Source organism: Ahaetulla prasina, chromosome 6, assembly GCF_028640845.1.
Source record: "Ahaetulla prasina isolate Xishuangbanna chromosome 6, ASM2864084v1, whole genome shotgun sequence".
Lineage (NCBI taxonomy): Eukaryota > Metazoa > Chordata > Lepidosauria > Squamata > Colubridae > Ahaetulla > Ahaetulla prasina.
The window spans coordinates 12,923,694-12,936,543 of record NC_080544.1 but is presented as its reverse complement, the minus strand read 5'-3'; the positions used below and the strand labels follow the sequence as shown (position 1 = coordinate 12,936,543).

Here is a 12,850-nt window from a genome sequence, read left to right as displayed (position 1 = left end):
GAGGTTAGTCTCCCTTCATTTCCAACAATTGCATCTATTCGGATTTCAAGTCAATTGGTTTTTTTATCCTAGAAATCAACAGTTTCGGTGTACAGGATATTTCCTTTCCTTTTCTATTTTTTTTCTCTCAACCGAGAGCAAAACAAATGAGTAGAACAGCAGGGAAAATACTAAACCAGCAGGTAAACATCAGCCAGGCATTAAAGCTTTCTCTGGACAATCAGAGGCCACTTCACAGAGCCTGGCGGGAATCAATCCTTTCTATCATCTCCGACAGCAAACAATTCCTTCAAAAAAAACCCAAAAGGCTCCGAAGCTCATCAACCAATTTGCCCGCATAGCAGAGGAGCCAAAGACGAGAGCCGCTGCTGACAAGTTGAAGTCTTAACGTCTCCACTTGGAACAGATCAAGTAGCAGAAGACATGAGGAACAGCCTGAGGGGAAAAATTCCGTGTTCTGTAAGGTAGCTCCCCACCCCCCAGTATCAAAGGCTACTTTTCCCTTGTAACAAGAATGTTGTGGGTCAACTCTGCATACGTTGCAGGCAACCCTCCGTACACACTGAACAAAGGTAAATCTGGCAGAATTTGCACACCTCCACTGACCAACAATCACAATCACATCAGAGTACAGCCACTAACTTAGCAGATTCAGTTCTGGGAAAGGATCCTAAGTGGAAACAACGATCAAGGAGAATATTTGTAGCTCAGGGTTGAACTGAGAGGTCCTTGTTGCTCTCTGAGCTTGTTTGTTTTCTTGCAACGGTGCTTTTTTCCAAACTTTTGTTTTTCCTTGAAGGCGTTTCACTTCTCATCCAAGGAGCTTCTTCAGCTTCTTGCAAACGTTCCATTACCCAAACAACGCAGTGGTGATAGTAAGAGGCGTGGTGGCGCAGTGGTTAAAGCGCAGCATTGCAGGCTAATTCTGCCGACTGCCAGGCAGTTCGATCTTGACTGGCTGAAGGTTGATTCAGCTTTTCATCCTTTTGAGGTGGGTAAAATGAGGATCCTGATTGTTGGGGGCGATATACTGACTCTGTAAACTGCTTAGAATGGGCTGTAAAGCACTGTGAAGCATTATATAAGTTGAAGTGCTACTGCAACCTAGTTTGGGTAATGGAACGTCTGCAAGAAAACAACTAAGCATCAAGCACCCTTCTTTTGCTCAGGTAAATGAAACTTTGCCAAAGTTTCTTATTATGTTTATGAGCTGTGATGAACTGCAGGCTTTTACTCTCATTTCTTTCCATTCCTCTGTTGTTACCTAGAAATGAGGATCCTTTATTGTGTCCAACAAATCACACGGTTCCATTTGTTTAAAGATGAGAAACTCCCTCTCTCGCAAGCAAGCCACAAATGACAGCTTAACGTCACGAAGGGAGAGCCAATATCCAAGTCCAAAGCTTGCCATAGATCAGTGTTTCTCAACCGTGACAACTTTAAGCTGTATGAACTTCAACTCCCAGAATTCAGAGCGGCTTGGGGGAATTCTGGGAGTTGCAGTCCACACAGCTTAAAAGTTGCCAACGTTGAAAAAACGCCACCATAGATTGTGGAAGCATCAGCAGCTCCTCTTCATTTCTGAACTGAGAACATTCATCTTCTGCCTGACGCAAGACCCCAATGGGAACCTTCTTATGACCCCAATATTTTGCTTCCACCAATTCCTCAACAAGGAAGTGGTTTTTATCCTGCTGGAGAATAAAGCTGGCAAAAACAAAACAGGCAAGAAACCAATATTTTGATTCTTGACGAAGTAAACCAGATGCCTACCATATGAACAGCCCTTCTAATCAAAAGACCAGCGCCTTACCTGAGTGTTCCATAAGCATCTCCTCTCCGGGAGCTGTACCACCTACACCTTCTCAGACTTCACATAACAGGGTCTATTTTCCTGCAATTAAGAAGATAAACAAAGAGTTGGCATTTTCCAAATTACTTTGCAAAGGAGGGGGGACAATATCAAGTTCCAAAGCTGTGGTGAAATCCAAATTATTTTACTACTGGTTCTGTGGGCGTTGCTTGGTGGGCGTGGGTGTGGCTTGGTGGGCTTGGCATGGGAAGGATACTGCAAAATCCTCATTCCCTCCCCATTCCAGGGGAAGGATACTGCAAAGTCCTCATTCCCTCCCCACTCCTGGGGGAAGGATATTGCAAAATCTCCATTCCCACCCCACTCTGGGACCAGCCAGAGGTGGCATTTGCCAATTCTCTGAACTGCTCAAAATTTCCGCTACTGGTTCTCCAGAACTTGTCAAGAACCTGCTGGATTTCACCCCTGTTCCAAAGTCCTTGATGACAAGCATCTGTGGGAGGAGGAGGAGGTGTCCTCTGGTGGCTCAGACTGGTAAGACAGTCTGTTATTAACAGCAGCTGCTTGCAATTACTGCAGGTTCAAGCCCCACCAGGCCCAAGGTTGACTCAGCCTTCCATCCTTTATAAGGTAGGTAAAATGAGGACCAGATTGTTGGGGGCAATAAGTTGACTTTGTATATAATATACAAATGGATGAAGACTATTGTTTGACATAGTGTAAGCTGCTCTGAGTCTTCGGAGAAGGGCGGGATATAAATGCAAATAAAAAAAAAAGTCAAGATGGCCACCACAACTGAGTGACCAAGAGTATTTCCTGTCTTTTTATGTGCATTGTGTGTGAAACAAATATAACAAAGGGGGGGGGATGTGCTTTTAATTGTGTGGTCAACATCTTACCTTTTTTTACATCCCTCCCCTCAAAAAATATAGTCCTGCTTGATTGTCCTGCACAAATTTCCAAGGACACCTTTCTATAAGAGCTATAGTGGTTTAGTACTCTTTTTAGTAGTATAGCGGTCTCTAGCTTTATTTCGGAGTGCAACATAATCCTGGAAAGAAGATAATCTCTTTTCCTTATCCCCAATACAGCAGTGGGTTTCAATTTATGTTATTACTCGTTCACCACATGCCCGCTCACCCGGTTCGCATGCATGACTGCCTTCCGCACTTGCGCCCGGCCTTCCATGTATGTGCTTTGCTCATGCACACGCCTTTCGCACATGCCTCCAGTGTCAAAAATGTGCCTAAATAGGATGGCATAGAGTTGGGACGGGCGCCCATTGATTTCCACTACCGGTTCGGGCAAACCGGTCCAAGCCGGCTGAATACCATCTGTGCCCCAATATGTCCCTTGCAAGACCCTACCATGGGCCCGTTCTATCAATGACTGGAAAACGGGTATACAAGTTTAAATTATAATCTTGACCTAGAAGAGGCTTCAAAAAGGTGTGTTTTGTCTTAGTATTTGCCATCAGAAATTACACAGACTGAAAAAGTTACAATAGGTATCCATCGGTGTGCAGGTATCTATCGGTTTTAAACTGTTGTTCAAGTGTGAGGAATTTTTGAGGAACTTGTTCAGATACAAAGATCTGTTGGGGAGTGTCTGGTTGAAAACTGAGGGAAAGTTCCTTACTGAGGGAATGTCACTGAGAGAAAGTGACATTCTTGGAAATACTTTATATATCTTATATTTTGTGTTTCCGAAAAATGTATTTTCTGAATTGTAAGCCTCCCAGAGTCATTGACTGAGGTGGACAACCATAGAAACCTACAAACCAACCAACCAGCCAACCAACATCCATTCCCCTTAGAATTTAAGCTCATCCCCATATCATCTGCAGAAATGGAGGCACAGAAATAGAGGTTTTGTGATATTTTACAACTGTTGTTATTGTTTTTTAAGTTTGGGGAAAATGATATAATTACAAGATTTTTGCTGTCTTCAGGACAAACTATGGACATCTACCTAAAATATGCGCTTTTCTTCCCTAACGAATGTGGTAGACAAAATACTTGAAAAGCGCTTTTCCTGATGAGGCTTAGATAAAGTGTATAGATTTTATAAAATCTTTGTGAAGCTCCGAGCTAAAATTATTTGGAGAAATCTAATCAAGAAAGGCCATTTCCAGCCAATAAACCATTTCTGCATTTTTTTGAGCAACGCTGAAAACAGGTCTCTTTTTATAGGCACAAAGAATACCACAAGAACGCCGATGTATTTCCAATTGTCCATGAAGTTATGCTGGAATCTTTAACGGGTTTTCAGAGCAGGCAATAAAGAATGGCTCTCTAAAGCAGCGGTTCTCAACCTGTGGGTCGCGGCCCCATTGGGGGTCGAATGATGATTTGCTAGGGGTCGCCTAAGACCATTGGAAATATGGGAAGTATACTTGCGAATCAAAGAATCGCGCTCCAATGGTTGACTCCACAAGCCAGCTGCAGGCTCTTCAAATCGCTAGCCGAATTCGGCTTCAGGCACCATAAACTTAATAGGGGAGGAGTCTCTGCTTTAATACCTCTGTCCTGTATTAAAGGGGTCGCAGCACTATAAAGGTTGAGAACCACTGCTCTAAAGACTGATGACCTATCATCAAGATTTTGATGAGCATCAATGGTGGCTTCTCAGATTAGACCAGTTTTTGTTTTTTTTTTGTTTACATTTATACCCCGCCCTTCTCCGAAGACTCAGGGCGGCTTACAGTGTATAAGGCAATAGTCTCATTCTATTTGTATATTTTTACAAAGTCAACTTATTGCCCCCCCAACAATCTGGGTCCTCATTTTACCTACCTTATAAAGGATGGAAGGCTGAGTCAACCTCGGGCCGGGCTCGAACCTGCAGTAATTGCAGGCTTTGTGTTCTTAATAACAGGCCTTACCAGCCTGAGCTGGCTGAGGAATTCTGGGAGTTGAAGTCCACAAGTCTTAAAGTTTCCCAAGGTTGGAGACCCCTGGGCTATGCTATATAAAAGGATTGCACTCAAGCCTAAAGCTAAAGATAAAGGTTCCTTTCACACATATGTGCTAGTCGTTCCCGACTCTAGGGGGTGGTGCTCATCTCCATTTCAAACCCGAAAAGCCAGCACTGTCCAAAGACGTCTCTGTAGTTTGTCCTCTTTGTGGCAACCCCTCAAATATTGGAAGACTGCTATCATGTCTCCCCTGGTCTTTCTCTTCACTAGACTAACCATGCCCAGTTCCTGCTACAGTTCTTTGTATGTTTTAGCCTCCAGTCCAACTAATCATCCTGGTTGCTCTTCTCTGCACTCTTTCTAGAGTCTCAACATCTTTTTTATAGTCTGGTGACCATAACTGGATGCAGTACTCTAGGTGTGGTCTTACTAAGGCTTTATAGAGTGGCATTAGTATCTCATGATCTTGATTGACTCCCTCTGTTAGTGCAATTTAGGATTGCATTGGCTTTTTTGGCTGCCGCCGCACACTCTTTGCTCATATTTAATCGGTTGTCCACTAAGACTCCAAGATCCCTCTCACAGTTACTGCTATTAAGTTTGGTTTCTTCCAATTTATATGTGTGTATTTTTTTGGGGGAAGCGGTATGTGCCTAAGTCTTTACTTTTCTCTACACTGAATTTCAGTTTGTTAGATAGGGCCCAGTGTTCATTCTATCTGTTGTGCTTGTGATCTTATTGTCATTTCTTCCTTTGATTGTTGTGAGCACTCAAGAGCCTTTGGAAGCTAGGCAGCATACAGGTCATCATCATTATTGCAGGCTAAAATTTTAAAGGATTTATTGGATCACCCCAGCCTAGAGACCCCAGATGTATGAACTTCAATATCAGGTATTTTCAGCAAAGATCATACTAGCTTGGAAATTTGAGGAAATGAAGTCCAAATATCTAGACTGCAGCCCTACTGGAAATGTACCAATCTGAAGAACAGGAAATCACAGGATCTGACAATTTAATCAGTAATGACAGAGACCGGACAAAATATTTACACAGGTAAAACTGATCTCTTTGAGGTGTGCGCGAATCAAAGAGCCCATTGTTAAAATAATCGTTCATCATCTAACCACTTTTATGAACAAAAGTGCAGAAGACGTTAAACAATGATAATTGACTGTCAAACGGAACAGACATTACTGAAAATAGCTGAGCGATACATTATCATTTTTTAGTTTCTTCCTTAAGAAACGTTATCAGCTATTTTCGAAGTTGGTTGAGCCTCGTTGTTGTTGTTAGTTGCGAAGTCGTGTCTGACCCATTGCAACCCCATGGACAATGTTCCTCCAGGCCTTCCTGTCCTCTACCATCCCCTGGAGTCCATTTAAACTCACGCCAACTGCTTCAGTGACTCCGTCCAGCCACTTAGTTCTCTGCCGTCCCCTTCTTCTTTTGCCCTCAATCGTTTCCAGCATTAGGCTCTTCTCCAGTGAGTCCTTCCTTCTCATTAAGTGGCCAAAGTATTTGAGTTTCATCTTCAAGATCTGGCCTTCTAAGCAGCAGCCAGGGTTGATCTCCTCTAGGACTGACCCTTGTTTCCATTTTTTTTTTTCAAACAAAAAGTTGCCTTTAATATTGTCTTCTCCTGCTAAGCTGGATGTGATTCCTACAGCTTAGAACTTCACAACATTGTGCAACATCGTTTTTTGTTTTTTTAAGTTGAAACAGACAAACAAAGAAAAAAAAAATAGAGAAAGAATTTTCATCTTGTCCCATCAGGTACCGGGTCGTAATTTTACACCTTGTGATTCTGACGTTTGTCAACATTCGTAATATTCTCCTACCGGATAAACGGCCACAGACCGCTAACCCTAAATTCATTGTATGAGATCTCTGGTCTCTTCTACCTTGCTTATCATTGGAGCTAAATCATTACATCGCTCACACTTTTGAACCTGGTTTGAAGCTGCAGGGACAAAGAGTTCCTGCGGCGGGGAAGAACAGTATGTAGTCTTCCCTTGGTCAGAAAATCCTCATCTCAGCATTCTGCAAAGGTGCATATTGTTCATATTTCAATATGGATGTAGCCTTCAGCTGCCCTTCCCAGGTGTTGGAATAACCTAAGGACATCAAGGGCGGCAGGCGCTCCCTGACCAGCAGGGGGCGCACTAAAACAGCCAGCCACTTGTTCCAGATGTCTATTCTTGTTTATTATGGAGAAAGGAAGTTCCTATTATATTATAGGCAAAATATTTCTCTTGCGGTTACTTGGGTAAAGGAATCAGACTGTCCGTGCACCAAAGAGGAAGAAAACTTCTGCGGCATCATTGCAAAGGTTTAGCGTATGGATTAAAAAAGAAAAAGAAAAAAATCTCCCATCTGTAAGATTTGGTGGCACTGCTTTGATTTTGATTTCCCCCCACACCCGCCCTTCTGTAAGTGGGCAGTTAAGTTTTTCTAACTAGAGTAAATACAAGAAAGCAACATTCTGAGCAAAGAGCAGCAAAGGAAGTGGGCTAAAGCGGTGACTCACATCGTAAATTTAAAAATGTTAAAAAAAGAAGACAAATGCTGGCAACAATGGGTAGCACATTAAGCTTCAACAGGATGCTCTCAAAATGTAGAACGTTGAGCTGCTCAACTATCCCAGCCAGGGGTGGTTTTCAAATTTTTTTACTACCGGTTCTGTGGGTGTGGCAGGGGAAAGATACTGCAAAATCCCCATTCCCACCCCACTCCAGGGGAAGGAATAGTATAAAATCTCCATTCCCTCTCCATTCCAGGGTAAGGATACTGCAAAATCTCCATTCCCACCCCACTCCAGGGGAAGGATACTACAAAATCCCCATTCCCACCCCACTCCAGGGGAAGGATACTGTAAAATCTCCATTCCCTCCCCACTCCAGGGGAAGGATACTGTAAAATCTCCATTCTCTCTCCACTCCAGGGGAAGGATACTGCAAAATCTCCATTCCCACTCCACTCCAGGGGAAGGATACTACAAAATCCCCATTCCCACCCCACTCCAGGGGAAGGATACTGCAAAATCCCCATTCCCACCCCACTCCAGGGGAAGGATACTGTAAAATCTCCATTCCCTCCCCACTCCAGGGGAAGGATACTGTAAGATCTCCATTCCCACCCCACTCCAGGGGAAGGATACTGTAAAATCTCCATTCCCTCCCCACTCCAGGGGAAGGATAGTATAAAATCTTCGTTCCCTCCCCACTCCAGGGGAAGGATACTGTAAAATTTCCGTTCCCTCCCCACTCCAGGGGAAGGATATTGCAAAATCCCCATTCCCACCTCACTCTGGGGCCAGTCTCCGAACTACTCGAACTTTCCACTACCGTTCTCCAGAATTGGACAGAACCTGCTGAATACCCACCTCTGCTACCAGCAGAAGTCTATGGAGATTCTCAATCATCTAAATCATGATTGTCCCAAAGTTCCTTTTTCCACAAGGCAACTAAAAACTAACTTTCTTTGTTTTTGTTTTGTTGTATTTTTTTTCTCTCTCTTGGAAAACGTTTCACTTCTCATCCAAGAAATGAACCGAAGAAGCATCTTGGATGAGAAGTGAAACATTTTCAAAGAAAAAAAAACCCCAAAAGTCCAGTTGCCTTTTGGAACAAGCAAAGCCCATTTGGGCTTATCAAACGGATGTAAAATATTCAAAGATGCCTTTCAAATTTTGCTAGGCTTTGAGTGATGTTGACAGTTTTGAAGTGAAAAACCTCAACTCCTGTTTGGATTTTGTTCTGTCTCCTTCCCCACTTCAGACCCACGAGCTGGCCTTCAGCCAATGGATTCACAGCTCTTATCAGTCCTGGCAAGAGAAATTGCAGCTGCCCGCCAAAGTTCAAACAAATGACTCACGTAGCAAGACTTTCAGCTCTGTTTGAAACGGTTCAGCTAAACTTTTGCTTCCCGTGGAGTGAGAGCAGTCCCAAAGCTCCTTATATATCCTGTGGAGCCCCACCCTTCCTTTTGATGATGCCACCTCTCTAATCTTCTGAAGCACGGGTCAAGCCAAGCTTGATTATTATTATCAGCTGGGTCTGAAGGCATAGCCTGGGGAAGGGAGGAATCAGGGGATGACGGCTTCATTACATCCTCCGACTGGTCTGGTTCTGGATCCTGGAGCCGAGCCAAAGGCATCGGTGCTCCTGAGGTAAGCCTTACCGGCCCTTCCCCCTCACTTTCAGAGTCACTTTCGGGCATGGGGCCAGGTTCGGGGGCTGGAGTCACAACAGATTTAAAGAGGTTGGGGCTTCACGACACAGCACAACCCGGCTCTGTTCCAGCAGCTATTGGGGTCAATCATGAATTTTGCTAACAATTTGTGGTTATATTGGTTTCAGCATTACTATAAAAGGCGTTTGTATCTCTCGTTTGTTTGGAAGAGCCTTAAAACGTGGCTTCAAAATAGCAATATGCTAGTAACAGGGTTTCTATTTTTTTTAATTTATTTTGTTTTCTTTCTCACACCCAACCTGGTTTAAAAAGAGATATTGCTGCTTCAAGAAGGAATCTGTTGCATCGCACTAACCGTTTTGCACACTTGCTACCGCAGTAGACTCCAAAGTGGAAAATGTGGGGATGCACTGCCAAGGCAGTTGTGCAAATTTCTTTCTTTCTTTTTTTTGCCAGACTTGTAAAGATGGGTGTTGATTTATCTACTGAAGAGAGGAAAGATGAGGTCACTGGTTTCCCATAACAAGTTGGCAGGAGACGGGGCAGTTAATCTCCCCACCCCACTTTTCACAATTAGGAGGAACAACAAGAAGAGCAAAAAGGGGAAAAGTTCCTTAATTTCCATACTTAAAAGGCAAACTTTCCCTAGAATCTGGAACAAAAACACTCTAGGAGGCAAATCTGCATGTTATGGACAACAAATGATGTTTTTTTATAAAAAAACACAAAACAGAATAAGAGAGTTGGGAGGGACCTTGGAGATCTTCTAGTCCAACCCCTGCATTTGAAAGCAGGAGATCCTAGATCCGTGATGGTGAACCAATGGCACGTGTACTGAGCTCCGGTGCGCATGTGCATACCAACCACCTGATTTTTGGGCCTTCTGGGCCCACCAGAAGTAGGGAAACAGGCTGGTTTCTGCCTCTGGAGGGCCTGGAGGGGAGGGAAAGGCCTGTTTTTTGCTCTCCCCGGGCTCCAGAGCCTCTCTAGGAGCCTGGGGAGGGCGAAAACAGCCTTCCCCACCCCTCCAGAGCCCCTTTGGAGGCTGGGAATGGCCCGTTTGCTAACTTCCAGTGGGACCAGAGCAAAAAATAGGCCTACCGGGCCCACCGTGCCATCACGTGCCAAAAGTAGGGGCAGCGTGGAGGGGTCGTGCATGCATGCATGGACGCGGGGCACATATAATTATGGGTGTGGACATGCGCACAACTCTCCTGTGCTCCCTCCCCCCTCCCCCCGCTTTTGGCACCCGATGTTAGCTATCACTGCCCTAGACCATTCCAAACAAGTTGATTGAGTCTATTGATTGAGTCTATTCTTCATTATGGATAGTCCTTGACTTGGTTGGAAGAAATGTCCATCTGGGTTCAGTTCCAAATGGGGAAGAAAGACACTGGAAACATGGAGGTTGCTTGGAAAGATGGTTTTTAATGGTGGACAGGACCACGTGGTTTGAGGCAGTGGTGAAATCTGAACCGGTTTACTAATGGTTTGCTGGCTGTGCATGTGCGCTGCGGTCCAAAGGCGCACTGCACGCCCGCATACACACTGCGCACCATGCACCAAATGCGAGGTGCGCGCACGCTCGGTGCACAGCAAAAAAAGGCATGGGATAAGTAGAACAGAGTGCGGGGGGGGGTGTGATCAGCTGTGGCGCACAATCTTTTTTTCGGCCAAATTGGTTGAAAAAAAATGTTTTTAAAAGTAAAAAAAAAAAGGCTCTGACATCGCGCGGCTCAGCTATGAATGTCAGAGCCTTTTTTTTTTTTTTTACTCTTTAAAAGCATTTTTTACAACCTCTTCCCAGCATTTGGGCAGGAAAAGAGAGCGAGCCAGAAAGAAGTGGCAAGCGGGCAAGCGGGCGATTGGGTGGGCATGTGGGGGAGTGGACAGGGAGTTTTGCTACCGGTTCTCTGAACCACCTGCCATCATCACTACCGGATCAGCCGATCCGGTCTGAATCGGGAGCATTTCAACCCTGGTTTGAGGTCCTGGGGGAAAAAAGGGAAGAGATGCTGAGACTGCCCTGTTTTATGCCCTCTCTGTACTTTTGAATTTGAACTTGTATTCTGATCGGTTGTCAGACTCCCATGGGGCTATGCAGGGGTAACTTTGTAGGTTGTGTGTTTCCCAGGCTTGGTTGACTCTTGCTGGGTGATGATGTAATGAAAGGGCTTTGGGCAATTCCTACTATGACTCTGCCTGAAGGAGGTAGATCTTTGTTATGTAGAATAGACTGGTCCAGGCGTTAAAGGCCCATTGACAAAGAGGGGGTGGGCTGAGTTTCTGCCTCTCTTTTAGGGGAAATATTCTGCCCTTTTAATATTTCCTAAAATATCTCATTTTCCTAGGAGACGGGTGGGTGCAGTGGTGGGATTCAGCCAGTTCGCACCACTTCGGGAGAACCGGTTGTTAAATTTCTGAGCAGTTTGGCAAACTGGTTGTTGGAAGAAATCATTAGGGCAGAGAACCGGTAGTTAAATTACTTGAATCCCATCACTGGGCGGGTGCTACAATTTACGACCACAACGGAGCCCAAAATTTCTGCTGCTAAGTTAAGTGATCTTTGCCCCTTTCTTAGCACCTTCCTTGCCACAATTATTAAGCGAATCTCTGCAGTTGTTAAGCTGGTAACACGGTTGTTAAAGCGGATCTGGCTTCCCCCTTGACCTTGCTTGTCAGAAGATCTCCAAAGGGGATCTCATGACACCACCACCCCGGACACTGCGAGCAACCTTCACGGATCATTTGTCAGGTGTCTGCATTTTCATCACATGGCCATAGGTCGTAAGTGTGAAAAACGGCCCCGAAATCCCTTTTTCGCTGCCGTTGTAACTTTGAAGCGTCACTAAAGGAACTCTTGTCAGTCAAGGACTACTTTCCATGTAGAACAGATTCGGTCTTTTCTGAAGGCTGGAAAAAAAAGACAAATTCCTTCCTCCTTCTACAGATCTAGAAATCTAGAGATCTAGATTGCCAAATACCCAATTCTCTGGCACAGAGAGAGACACCCAGCCAAACCCTGAACAAAGGCTTGTTAACACATGTTGTATCTTGGCATCCTGGGAACAGGCGACGTACAGAAGAGACGAGCTTTTGACCCAAATACCTCTAAGGGAGATTTCCCTGAGACATATCAATCATTTCTGCGCCAACTCAGTAAGCTCAAACTGCCCAAGGAGCTGCTGATTCAGTTCTACAGAGGAATTATTGAGTCTGTCATTTGCACCTCTATAACTGTCTGGTTCGGTTCTCCAACCCAACAAGAAAGACACAGACTTCAGAGGATCATTAGAACTGCAGAAAAAACAATGGCTACCAACCTGCCTTCCATTGAGGACCTGTATACTGCATGAATCAAGAAGAGGGCCGTGAAAATATTTACAGACCCCTCACATCCTGGACATAAACTGTTTCAACTACTACCCTCAAAACGACACTATAGAGCACTGCACACCAGAACAACTAGACACAAGAACAGTTTTTTCCCGAAGGCCATCACTCTGCTAAACAAATAATTCCCTCAACACTGTCAAACTATTTACTGAATCTGCACTACTATTAATCTTCTCATAGTTCCCATCACCAATCTCTTTCCATTTATGACTGTATGACTATAACTTGTTGCTGGCAATCCTTATGATTTATATTGATATATTGACCATCAATTGTGTTGTAAATGTTGTACCTTGATGAACGTATCTTTTCTTTTATGTACACTGAGAGCATATGCACCAAGACAAATTCCTTGTGTGTCCAATCACACTTGGCCAATAAAAAATTCTATTCTATTCATTGTTTTGAGTAGGGCTGCCAGGTTGCAACCTAGAAATGTTCTCAGGTTCGAAGCCACCTCTTGTCTCTTGGGTTACTTTCACATGCTCTTTCTCTTCCTTTCTCCCTCTCCCTCCTGCCCTCTTTCTACCTCC

At 44.4% G+C, this 12,850-nt stretch overlaps 1 protein-coding gene across 7 annotated transcripts in view; it reads right to left on the bottom strand.

Moving 5' to 3' along the window:
• The window catches only part of ZMIZ1 (zinc finger MIZ-type containing 1), a 558,395-nt gene that overhangs the window by 281,833 nt on the left and 263,712 nt on the right, over window positions 1–12,850 (bottom strand). For all 7 annotated transcript variants that reach the window (XM_058188355.1, XM_058188360.1, XM_058188358.1 and 4 more), the window contains one exon: window positions 1,814–1,894. The gene's annotated coding sequence lies outside the window, so the exon portion shown is untranslated. The remainder of the gene's footprint in view (window positions 1–1,813; window positions 1,895–12,850) is intronic.